General features: G+C 40.7%; 1 long non-coding RNA gene across 1 annotated transcript; it reads right to left on the minus strand.

The window, feature by feature from the left end:
* Positions 1–639: 639 nt before the first annotated feature.
* LOC138921101 (uncharacterized) lies at positions 640–13,545 on the minus strand. Its single transcript, XR_011433381.1, has 2 exons — positions 13,411–13,545; positions 640–929 (listed from the first exon to the last, which is right to left on the minus strand). It is a non-coding gene; the product is annotated as an uncharacterized lncRNA (long non-coding RNA).
* Positions 13,546–13,906: the final 361 nt, after the last annotated feature.

Genomic DNA, 13,906 nt, shown 5'->3' on the forward strand with positions numbered 1-13,906 from the left:
TCTGCGGCTCCTATCCAATAATATCCGTTTCTCTTGTTTGTTTGGCATGAACTCCTTTGTAAAACATTTGAAAGTTTAAATAATTTTATTCAATTTAGATATCAATATATATGTATGCATATGAGCTATATATAATTTGTGAGCTAAATAATTCTTTGTTCGAATAGTTTCTCTTCTCGTATGGTATTAGAAACACATGTGAGGCCTGGTAAAAATCACGTCCTATCTCCTCTGGAACACAAGACAAATGGCGTCCTCTGCTCTGCCCGCAGCCCGGGGCTGTGTAGCCTTGCTGACAAGCACAGCCCTGCATGACAACCTGGTGACAGGGGAGATGCGTACAAATTTGACCCTTTCATTAAACAGATCATCCAAGAAAGTTTATTTTGCACATTTTTATATGCCTTTGTTTAAATAAACAAGCTTAAACCTGCATATTAAAGGTTTCAGATTTATTTTGAAATTGAGCAGAAGAAACAATTTGGGTTTTTGTTACATAAAATAAAATGGATTTTCTATTATAAAGAACTTTAGATATTTATTTACCATCTGAATCATAAATGACTCATTTGAAGGTTATCGTAATTCAACTGAGGTGGGTTGAGAAATAAGGAAAACAAAGTAAACATTAGAAATAGATTGTGTTTTAAAAACAAGTATAATTTCTATTTGTAATTTTGTTCAGCTTTGTAATGTCCTTATATTGTATCAGAAACTCATCAAATTGTTTTGAAAATTATAGCTTTTCTGTGATTACAGAAGTCATGCGTATTCAGTTAGGAAGAGAGAGAGATGCATTCCGCTGAGATTTTCACAGCAGCAGCGCCAGGTAGATGTCCTCCTTAACGAAGACTCGCAAGCTGTACAAGAAGTTAGTTCCTTGAAGTGCCACCAGAGGGCGATCGATCCAAAAACTTCTCCACAGGCTTCTGTGCGGTGGCGGCGCCAACCGATTTTCAGTTTTAGTTTGGGAAGACAGCAAAAAAAAAAAAAAAAAAAAGGAATTAAACATTTCTAGTCAGTAGAAAATGTATCTGCATAGGTGTTCAATTTTTGAAAAGCTTCACCGCGACCCTTGTGGAAACTCATTATACATTCCTGAATATGGCAAACCTTTACTGAGTGCTTACTATTAACTGCGATAGCTGCTATTGATAAAACTTGGTCCTCACATTTTAAGATTAATATTTTCTCTGAGGAAAGAGGCATATATAAACAAATGGATTAGGATCCAATTTGTTGTGTACACCACTGGAAATTTTTGAAAGCAGTGAAGGACAGGATTAAGTCTGCTGAAGGCAAATGAGTCAGAAGGATGCCTTCTAGAACTGGACCTTACAGAATGTGTAGACGCATGAACCTCCAAGTTAAAGTGGTGGGTTGAACATGTGCATTTAATTTTCCTCCCTCTTGAACAAACATCAAATAGGAAGTGTTTTGTTTTAAGACCTAAACCCACAAGGATTAGGAGAAGAGGAGAGGAGACAACAGCAACAAAATTTTGGAAGCTGAAAAACTGATGGATCAGTGGTAAGTGATTTCACAGACCTAAGAAAACAGCATCCCAGGCTGTCAGTGGGAAAGCTGAGAACCAACCATATTTACACAGCAAAATCTTCAAAGGGCACAATTCTTGGGCTCTTTAAGTTGTGACCACGAGTCTTGGACTGGAGGTAAAACGGAGAGAAGAGCCAACAATATAAGGAGGACCAAGGGGAAAGCTGTGTGAGAAGAAATTAGAGCCCCGGACCCTCCTGACCACAGCAGAAGTCTGGATGTTTACTCTCATTGAGGGGGATTAAGAGATCACCCCACCCAAATCTCTTCTCCACTTGGTCCCCAGAATGCAGCAGCTCAATCTTTACTCTTGAGGTGGGAGATTAGAAGACTCTTCACTGGGGAATCTGGCCACCCAAAAAGAAAATGCTTAAAGATGCTGACATCGAGGTTTCCCCAACAGCCGCCTCACCGACATCACCCTATAGTGAAACTCACAAGCTTAGAGCTTCTAATGCGCTTTTAAATTTCCCACTGTGAATTTTGAGCAGACCACCAATGATTACCAGACATCCAATGGAAACCTGGAATACAGAAGAGAGAGACCAAATCAAACAGGCACAAACAGAAGCAGCATCTGGGAGGAAACAGAAATTACTTAAAATTTGAAAGCAACACCTGTAACCATATCCTCAGAGAGATAAGAGGGGACATTTCATCTATCAAATAAGAACCAAGGCTATGGAAATGGAAGATTTAGGAAAAAAACTAAAAAGAGCTCTTGGAAATTAAAAACATGGTGTCAGAAAACAAACAGTCTGCTGTCCCAGGTGGTAACCACTAGCCACTACATTTAAACTTAAATTACTTAAGATAAATAAAATTAAAAATTTAACTTCTTGTTTGCACTAGTTGCCTTTCAAATACTCAAAAGCTACATGTGGCTAGTGGCTAGATGTTGGAAAGCTCAGTCACAGAACATTTCCATCATTGCAGAAAGTTCTATCGACAGCACTTGAGAAGGTAAATTTGAGGACTTCTCTTATAAAGTAGAAAGAAAGGATGAAAAAAATCAAAGGGCCATCCAGGAGATCAAACAATCAAATAATCAAAGTTTCAGAAGGAAAGAAGAAAGAAAATGGAGGGAAGAAAATACTCGAAGAAAATACTCAAAGAAAATATTCAAGAAAATTTCCTGGAACTGAAGGCTATAAGTTGCAGTATTGAAAGAGCCCGGTAAGTACGGAGTCTAATGCATCCACTCTGAGGCATGTTCTCGTGAAATATTAGAACACTAGGGGTAAAAAGAAGATATTACACATTTCCAGACAGGAAAATGTAGAGGATGTCTAGTATTAGGAGACAGCAAGGCTTCTGACTTCTCAGTAGTAACACTGGAAGCAAGAAAACACTGGAGCAATACCTTCCAAAACCAGAAAGAAAATTATTTGCAATTTAGAGTTCTATACCTAATCAATTCTTCACAGAGCATGAGAATAGGGCAAAGCTATTCGGACTACAAGGTCTCAAAAATCTTTTCTTCTATGCCTCCTTTCTCAAAGTTTTACTGAGGATACGCTCCCCAAAATGTGAGAGTCAGTCAAGAAAGAGAAAGATGCAGCATTCAGAAAACAGGAGATCTAACACAGGACAAAGGGAGCAAAGGGAATCCCCAGGATGGCGAAGGAAGACCCCAGCATGACAGCTGTGCTCCAACAAGGGACACCAGTGAAGGTCAGAGCAGTGCAACACAAGAGTCAGGCATGCTGAGTGCTATTGTCACCCAGATCCTTGATGCTAGTTAACAGGTGCACAGAAGGTCCAGTGAACCTGGCTGGGTTTTTATCTGTACTGGCTTTGTCTTGATGACGAGCTGATGAAGTTACTCCTCTCTCCTCCAAGTTGCACGGCCATGTTAAGTTAAGGGATTCATTTCACTCCACAGAAACATTCTGCTTTGAACTACTTGAGAGCTGGAAGTAGAACATGGTAAACTAAGAAGGAGAAAATACTGTGCGACTCACTCTTTCTAACCATGTTTCTTCTGGATGTCCTGGACTCCACTCCTCAGTTCTCTCAGATGCCCTAAGGCCCAAAGTTCCCAGGACTCATTTACAACTTTGCCCACTGACTTCCAAAGCGTTCGTGTCAACAGTCATAGAAGTTCAAGCCAGACTGTGACTCAAAACTGTTCAGATTATCGGGAGCCTTCATTAAATAGGGACAATTCTGCCTTTCCTCACACAGCGAAATTTGTGTTTGCCTCTTACTTTTTCAAAACTAAACAATATGACAGCTAGGTATATGTCTCTATTTTTAAAAGGCAATGAAGGAGAGATACAGAGGGGGCTTCTAACGAACTTTTATGTTCTGTTTCTCATCCTGGATGGCGGGTACACAAGACTTTGTATTATTATTATTTCTAAGTCTTGTGTGTGTATGATACATTTCACAATTTTAAAAAGCACAGAAGAGAAAAACGTCGTTTGCAAAAGATTATAAACATCTACTTTGCTTTTAAACAATATAAATAATTATAAATTTGTGTGTTTTATTAAGCCATGACAAAAATAATGATGAGGAGGGATTTTCCAGGCAAAGGAGACAAGAGTACATTTCAGGGCCATGCAGAACAGTATGAGTGAAGGTGAGGAGGCTTGAAGGTTGTCTGGCCTCTTTGATCCTTGAGTATCTTGAAGGTACTCGCCAGGCCAATAGTCAAAGATGCAATGGAAGGAAATTATCCTACAGTGAAAAACGTTCTTAGTAATATAGGATATTAGTATTATACATTCTTACTGGTACAACAGACGTGATCAATGGCACATCTTGGCAATTTTTCAATTAAAATGATAAAAGATTATGGAAGTATCTAGGCAGAAAATTAATACTAGAACTCTAAAAACAGAACAAAAATTAGGCTGTCCCCAGTTTTCTCTGAAATATTAAATTCCAGAAGTCAGTTGACAATATTGACAGCATTTTTAGGGGAAAAGTTTGTATCCCAAGAATTTTACACTCAGTCAAGCTTTCTGTCATGTGTGATGTAAACGGAAATTTTCAGGTATGCAAGGGCCCATAGAAAAAATACTTGAATAAGTACTTCGAGCAACTGGAAAAGAATTAGATTTAAAATGAGGATTTCATAATACAATTGTGTGTGTCTTGAAGGCATTTCTTTGGTCCTTGTCAAAATTGCTGAGCTCGACACCATAGAAACCACGTGACAAGAGCTTTTAAATCTTAGTGTGCATAAAAATCACCCGGGTAGCGTGGTAATAGTGTAGATTCTTGGTCCTCATTCCAATTTTTTGACTTCATAGATCTGGGGAGCCTCAGGATGCTCATTTTTACCTAACCCTCAGAGGTTCCAAGTAGGTATTGACGCTGACCATATGTCGCACTGGAAACAAGCCAAGAGGAAACTACGAGGTTTTAGACCTGGTAACCACACAGCTAATATTAAGATAAGGAATAGAAATTTAAGTAACATTGAAAATCTGTAATCAGAGGAGCACCGTGAATCTAGGACACTGTTCAGAGACTTGGTAGATGGTGAAACAGTTTTAGTACCTTGATAAATTTAGTTTTAAATAGTTCCAAATGTATAGGAAAGTTGCAAAAGCAGTTTAAAAAATTTCCACACACACTTCACCCAGATGCCCCAGTTTTCCTTTGCTCTTGCTTTCTCTCCCTCTTCACTCCTACCCCACCTCTCTCTCGTCTTTAGTCTTTAGTCTGTTTTGAACCATTGTGTGCAAGCTTCAGACAGGTGCTCCATCATTCTACAGCCATAAATGTGGACCTCTCCCAACAAGGACACGCCCAGATATCGCATCGCCATAGATAGCGATTTCACTTCCTTTGGATAAAAACCCAGGAGTGGGATTGCTGGATCATATGGTAGTTCTATTTTTAATCTTTTGAGGAACCTCCATACTGTTTCCGTAATAAGTGTACCAGTTTACATTTATTTATTTCTTTGTGTATTTGTATCATTGTGGACTCATGGCTTCTTATTTTATTCAAGGGATTATAATCCATTACTATCAAATTTGTTTATGCCCAAATTGTCCCAAGGGAGTCCCTTCAAGCCAGTTCCTGTGTCCTTTTGACATGTTCCCATCATTCTTTCAGCATTTCCCTACTTTCTTATGCAACAAAAGTTTGAAGCCCACCACATATCTACCCCGGCCTGGCCCTGGAATCTCCATTTTTCTAAGGTGCCCCGGTTCCTTTGAATGAAGAATAATATTGGAAACCAGTGCACTCATTTCCACTGGGATGTCATTGCTTAGGAGCCCTCTCATGAACAGAGCTAAAGATACACACAGACACATGCTCTATAAAACCATTTCTCTATTTGCCTATCTTTATCTGTATTAACTTTGAGTTCACATCAATATCACCAGTTTCAACCCAACACCTCAGAGTTCACCTCCCCCTACCGTATTTGTCATCTCTCCTCCCACAGTAAAAAATCCAATGCCAGTTGTTCTTGATATAGTTAGCGATTTGCTAATTCCAGTATCCCTACCATGCTTTCTCAATCTCCATGGCCCCTGCTGTGTCGTCACTCAGCTATCTTATTTATTCATCTATGCAGGATCTACCGCTTATTATGCTTATTGAGAAGGAACAAGGCAATCCATAGGACACAACTGTTAAAAACTTATCCTCATTCCATTGCCTGGAAATGTGACTTTCACTCACAAAATGAGTGAGGACCACACTGTTATAAAACATTGAATTAATTTTTGTTCTAGAGATTGGGTTGATTGAAAAAATTGTAATTTGCTTACTAGAGTCAATGAACTCTCCAGGCTTGTGTTAACGGACTCCTCATGTTCTTATGTAGGTTCTTCTATGAGTCAGAAAACTCTAGGCTCCCTGAGTCTTTGCTTTCTCTTTCAGGCTGCTCAATATAAAATGTATTTTCAGCAAGTCTAAATCCAGACTCAACGGGAAAACTAGCTACTTTGCTGCACTTATCAAGTACTTTCATTAATAATGAAATAATAGTATTACTATTTTTACACATATTGACAATCAAATCCTTAAAATAGCTTTGTGAGTTATTCAAGGCAGGTCTGTGGTCCCCACTTGATGGAGGAGAAGTGGGTGCCAAGGATTCAAAGAGCTTTCATCCTAGGCTCTCACAGCTGGGAGTTGACTGGTCCAATCAGAACCACATCCTCTACTCCACATCCAGTAACTTCTCATCTTTCTTTGGAAAACACAGCGTAAAAAAAAGAGACTGCAGTTATATAACAAAAAAGTCATACCTTTCCTAATGTATGAAAAGATTTCAGTTTTAAAAAGCAATAAGCCAAGGCTGGCCTGGTGGCATAGTGGTTAAGTTCACGAGCTCCACTTCAGGGGCCTGGAGTCTGTGGGTTCAGATCGCGGGCACAGACCTACACACCGCTCATCAAGCCACGCTGTGGCAGCACCCCACATACAAAACAGAGGAAGATTGACACAGATGTTAGCTCACCGACAATCTTCTCAAGCAAAACGAGGAAGATGGGCAACAGATGTTAGCTCAGGGTCAATCTTCCTCACCAAAAAAAAAAAATGCAATAAGCCTTTTTCCCTAGAAAAATCAACCACAGAGGAATTGTTCCAAGTGTATGAAAGCACCATTCAATTTCCCTACTACATCTGCTGGAGGAAATGATAGAAACTGTATTGCCAAAGGGGTTGGATGTTAATCTTTCCATATTTTCCTTTGCATGAAACACCGTGGCCCTGTATACTTGCTGGCCTCATGCTGGCCACAGTTGTCACCACACATACCTTTGCTTGCTGTGGCTCAGTTTCAAGGCATCACTGACTACAAATAAAACATCACAAGTCCATTGCTCTTCCTAAGCTGAACTCTAGTTGATTCATTCCAAATAGAGGAAAATCTCTTCCACTCTGAAAATAAACTGGGAAAGATATTCCACAACATCAAATTGATTATCCCAGGCTATTGGTTCGAGAAGGACAACTTGAGTGATTCTTTTGTTTTGGTTCCACTTACTTATTTTAAACTAACCGCGTGTCTGGTTTTACATCCAGGGTCGTAACAATAACTAACATTTATTAAGCACTGCTATAAATGCTCTTCACATGCAAAAGATGTAAAAATGAGTCTCTTCCTTTCCCAGTTTTGGCTAAGCCCTGAAGACAATAGATATTTAATACCAAAGTGAGTTTTAAGACAGACCACCCCAGAGGGCTTACGAAGTAGGATATAGTTGAAAACTATTTATACAACTCTTGACTATTTCAGCCAAGTCCAATATACAAAAGAGTTGAAATTGAGAGAAAAAATTGTTAAGCAAATGTATTTGGAGACAGGTGCTCTCTGGGTCCTTTTCCACATGCACCAAAGGGGCGTGATGAGGATGCTTCCTTCTCCATCTCAAGACAAGAAGGGCTCCTTGGGACCATCCAGAGGTCGGCATGTGTCCCCTGCAGTGAGCAGGCACAGTGGGTTGCTGTCTGATGTGCACCCAAAGCATCTGGAGGGCGAGAGAGCAGGGCAGACTGGAAGCAGCATTAGCAGAGTGAAGGAGAGTTGCTGCTGGATTAAAATCAGCCTGCACTCCCAGAATGTCGGGACAGAGGCCACGCGTGGAGCACGAGCGAGAGACGGCTGGCTTGGAGGTTTCCTCAACCCTGGCCAAGGGACTGCCTGGAGGAATAACGGGTCTCCAACAGAGATTCTATGTGGAGTGGGCAACTGAACACACACACACACACACACACACACACACACACACACGCCTGCAAGCACACATGGCTGAGGGGGCAGCAACCAGACAGCGGCTAGAAGACATTGCTGTCAACATGGGAGGTGCAGTTGAATGTCATGGTGGGAAACTCTGAAACACCAGAAAAATAGTCACTTTTCCACATTTGCCAAGCCCAGAGAGTGGGATGCCATCTTCCAAGGGCGCCGATTATGAAAGAACTTTTCTGCCCACCCCCTGACCTTTCCTCCCATCTCCACTGACGAGAAAGCCTGCTTATTAAATTGGGAGAGCAAGATCGGAGGAAAGAGAAGAGAATCGTGCCCCTTATCCCTGGCTTCTCCGTGGAAGACCCCAGCTAGGGGGAACTCTGGAGGAAATGGGAAGCTTTTATTATTAGATGGAACCATAACTTCCTAAGCATCAAAATGAGACTGGGTTTTGCATCTTAATGGGGTTGTAGAACTTTTTATCATCTAAAGATAGTGGAAACATTCGAGAACTGCCTGACTTTTCATTCACGGCAGGGAAAGACTTTCTTCCACGGAAGAACTTTTAAATGGACTATAAGAAACAAAATAAAGTGCTTTCTGATTATGTCACACGAATCTTGATTATCCAACATCTTGGTCGTGTATGAATTATTGCATTTGCATAGCAACCCAATGAGGTAGGTCTATTGTTGCTCCCATTTTACAGATGAGGAAACGAGGCACAGAGAGGTTAAGTAACTTGCCTAAGACAACCCAGCAATAAAAGGTGGAGCTGGGATTTGACTACCAACTTAAGCTCTTTATAGCCACCCTATACTGCTTCAGGATGACAACAGAGTATAAATATCTGTAAAAATAGGACAACCTGGTCTGGGAGAATGCATCATGATACAGTAAGGGCACTTTAAAAAAATCTTTTGTCTTTTTTCTGTGTTCCAGAGAAATCTTCTCACTACTCTCTACTTGTTTCCTTATGAGAATCCTCTTATTTGCATGATCATAATACTTTGAAATTAGATCTTTATTAACCTTTAAGCAACCTAGTAACCATTACATAATGGATGCTCACAACAGTTCTGTGCGGTAAAAGAGGACAGGTCCTATTATTTTTATTGCTATTATTATTCCCATTCTACACATGGGAAATCTGCCTTAGTCATTGTCCTTTCAGAAGCTGCTGCCCTCTCAGGGCCGGAGCCGCTGCATGCCTGGTGATGCTCACCCCACCCACCACTACCTGAGCCTCGGATGCTGTCTGGGCCCCCTGTTGTATGCAGTTATGGGTACCGCCACTGATGGAGCCAGAAGTAGAACAGCTTTTCTCTTCCTCCCACCTGCTCATCTTCACCTGGAGGGAGAGAGCATGAGAAATGACACAAAGGAAAGCAGAGGCGGGCGGGAGTGGAGCCGAGAACCAACAGACGCTGTCTGGCGTGGACACAGGGCTGGTCTAGCATGGTAGGTAGCCTGAAGCTGCTTCTGTTTGAGGGCTGCTGTGCTCCAAGAAGCAGTGAGGGGGAGAAACCATCTACAGGTGTATGGGCTTTTGTGCAGGAGAATTAACAAGATAGAGGTTCAAGGCTGGGAAGGCCAAGAAAGACTGGGAACAGATTCAATTAGGAAAACCGAAAATCTGTTAAATTGTTGCCCCATCTATGTTCAAAGGAAAATCCCTCCAAGAATATGGAATGATTTTAAAAGATTTTTTGTTTACATTGTAGAATGTGCACTTCTTTGTGGAAGCATATATGCTGTGTATGAATGAATCTTCAATCCAATATTTTTTATTCCATTAAATAATAATATGACGATGATGCTGATGAAGAAATCCATCAAGCACAGTGCTAAGTGATTGACACATATCATCTCATTTAAGCATCATACCTGTGGAAGGCAGGTACTAGAACTAACCTCCTTTGACAGATGATGTTGAGTCTTAGATAGATTAACCAGCTCAAGGTCGTGCTGCTAGTTAATATTTCAGGATGAACACAACATTGTGGCCCAAACCTCCTTTGTGGGGGCTTCCCTACGTATTTAATTACCTTGTAAAGCCTCTGTCCTGGCAAAGGGGACAAAGGTTCACTCTTCTTTTGTTCCCAGTTGCCAGATTAGTGTTCTCACCCTGACTGCACATTAAGATCACCTGATGAGCTTGTAAAATGACGCCGATGTCCCACCCTTGTCCCTCCAAGGAAGTCAGGATGCTGTGGGTGGATATCACCATGGAGCAGGTTAAGCTAACTGCATGGATTGAGATGGAAAAAGAAAAGGGACTCTCACTGCATTGCGAATGTGTCGGTAAGTTCATGTGTAGGAGAATTCGAGGGAGAAGGGGAGAGAACTACACAGTTGCTTTCAGCCCCGGTGAGTGGGAGCTTAAATGAAGGGGTAACGGATAATGAAACAAAATAGACTCACTAGTTTTCTGTTTCATAACAAGATGTGTAATAAGTATCCTGAACCCTGAATTCCGAAGGAGAAAACTATTGAGATATCAAAAATAACCTTACTGGGGGCAGCTAGCATACAAAAATAAGGACACAAAACTAGTAAGATTAGCTAGCATTTACTGCAAAAAAATGAATGCCAAAGAGATGGTCTCATCTGAACAGATATTTTTCAAAGAAGATACAGATGGCCAACAGACACCTGAAAAGATGTTTGACATCACCAATTATTAGGGAAATTCAAACCAAAACATGAGATATCACCCCAAGCCAATCAGAATGGTTATTATTAAAAAGACAAGAAATAACAAGTATTGGAGAGGGTGTGGAGAAAAGGCAACCCTCATATGCTGCCAGTGGGAATGTAAACTGGTGAAGCTACTATGGAAAACAGTATGCAGATTCCTCAAAAAATTAAGCATAGAACTACCCTATGATCCAGCTATTCCACTTCTGAGTATTTATCCAAAGAACATGAAAACACTAATTCAAAAAGATATATGCACACCTATGTTCATTGCAGCACTATTCACAATAGCCAAGACTAGGAAATAACCTAAGTGCCTATTGACAGATGAATGGATAAAGATGTGGTATATACATACAATGGAATACTACTCAGCCACAAAAAGAAAGAAGAAATCTGACCATTTGTGACAACATGGATGGAGCTTGAGGGTATTATGCTAAGTGAAATAAGTCAGATGGAGAAAGCCAAATATCATATGATTTCACTCATATGTGGAAGATGAAAAAAACAGCAACAACAAAGAAGCACATAGATACAGAGAGCAGATTGGCGGTTACCAGAGCGGAAGTGGGTGGGAGGGCAAAGGGGTAAAAGGGCACATTTGTACGGTGACAGATGGCAACTAGACTTTTTATAGACACAATGGAGTCTATATATAATGATGTACACCTGAAATTTATGTAATGTTATAAGCCAATGTGACCTCAATAATAAAAAACCAGAAAACAGAACAAAAAACAAAAAGATGGGCCCAGGCATCAATATTTTTTTAAAGACTTCCCAAGAGATCCCAGTGTCCTGCCAGGATTGAGAATTATTGCCTCGCTTCCTTCCTCTTAATCCAGTCTTCCTACCCTGCACTTCTCCACGATTTGGTACACGGCATATGGAATCTGCCTGTGACACGTTATTTCCAGACAAGCAAATGGCATGCAGCCCTGCAGAAGGGATGCTGTGCTCCAGCCAGCTTGACAAGCTTTCTACAGAAGGCAGCTGTTTGAGACGGAGAAGCTGAGAATGCTGCATCTCATTCCCATTTCATTCAGCTCATCACTGGGCACAGATTTGCTACAGTGTTATTCCCCATAACTGGTGCCAGCTGCACTTATAAAATGCTCAGAACAGCTTTTGGTAGCCCTCACTCTTTTTGTTTGTGAATACCCTGGTCGTTGCAGTGCTCTCCCGAAGCAGCCAGCACTAGGAAAAGACTGCTTTCATTGTGGTCAGTTTCTCACTCTTTGATTTTAAGACAGTCTGGTTTTCAGCAACTTTGCCTTCCATTCTTTGATGCAAATCTCAAGTCAATGAATAAAATACGTTAACATTATGTTCCTGTTGGAGTCGGAGTTCTGTCTTTTAAAACGGTGGTTTAAAGGTGGAGTGTTTTGGAATTACCCCTGGGGGATGTTCTGGAAATCTGTGTGGGAGTGAGGATTCATTGTCACGGTATTGGTTCGCCTTGTTGGCACCGGACAGTTCCGTCAACTTCTGAATACCCCATCAGATCTTTGTCTAAGAAGGTCGAATAAACCAAATACCCTATTTATGATTATCTAAGCCCAGAGCCCAACTCCATTTTACAGATAAACACAAAATATTTTTTGTTTGGTTTTAATATACACTGAATTCCACAAAAGCAACTACGATGTAAAAAGAGGGACGATGGTACTTTATTCTGCTTGCTTTACCGAGAGCTATTTGCCATTTCAGGAAATCCTATCACCAATTTGGGATGTTTTACTTGCCAATATGAGACACCTGTGTTAGCCTTCATGTGTAGCTGTCACCTTCATATGCGACTCTACGTATAAAGGCCCGCATATGTCTACTTCATTACATCTTCTCTTGTCGTGCCCTCATATTCTATCATTATTAATTACTTTCCTTTTATTTCTCCTTTATATTTTAGTTACAGCATTTGTTGATTTTTTTTAAAGGTATGTTGTAGGTAAGTGATATTAACTATGAAATCTACTTTAGCATAGTTAAGAAGTGTTGCAAAATATTTGTTATAAAAACTGAGTATTGGAGGCTAATAGGGTTGAGAACTCTTCCTTTAGAAGGAAATGAAAGCCTTGCATTTTAGGCTGGATCTAGATGAATCTTAAACCTCAATTCTGTATTTAATATAAGAACTTAAACTTTGAAGTATAATGTGTGCAAGTGTTTTCCAAACAATATCTGCTTTGAAGTACAAAGTTTCAAAATAAATGGAATGTTATATAGTTACATCATATACAACACATTATATATTATATATACATCATACATTGTATGCATGTGTGTGTAAGTTGTTTATATACATAAAACATCAAGGACAATGCATGCCATTGTATGAATATGAGCTAATGTGGAACACTTTCCCTTCATGTAATTTAAATAAGCATTAACTCTGAATTCCAGTATTTCCTACTAACCCAGAGAGTAGGGCATACTTAAAAAAAATTCCAGCTGAGTTAGCACAATGCAGAACTTACCATGAAAACACCGTTGTCCTACTGCTTTCCTTCAACGCCTGCTAACCAGGCCCTCCCTCCCCAACCAGGCCCTACCAGGGAGACCCACACCAGTGACTACAGTGCCCGCGTTCTTGCGAAGTTTCCTGTCCAGACCCCATGGAAGGCTGCTCCTGTTTTTTTGCGGTTGCCGTAGGAGCAGCCCGTGTTGCAGGGTGATTCCATCACTAAAACAAATACATGCCAAGAGCCGAGAAGCACATTTCTGCCTTCAATACTTCAGACACCAAGGAATGAAAACAATCTGTGCAATTTAAATAGAATAAATCCCAATGTCCCCAAGGGAAGTGAGTGTTTATTTTTAGGCTGTAAGCGCCACCACCCAGGCTTTACAAGGGACACACGGAACGTCCAGAGCGGTGTGTACGTGCGGCGCTTGCACTGTGGGTTTATGGCCCTGGGCCCTGAGCGGGGCCAAGGGTTCTGGAAAGCAAACCAGCCGCGCACGGGGCTTTTC

The sequence above is a fragment of the Equus caballus genome, chromosome 27, assembly GCF_041296265.1.
Source record: "Equus caballus isolate H_3958 breed thoroughbred chromosome 27, TB-T2T, whole genome shotgun sequence".
Classification (NCBI taxonomy): domain Eukaryota; kingdom Metazoa; phylum Chordata; class Mammalia; order Perissodactyla; family Equidae; genus Equus; species Equus caballus.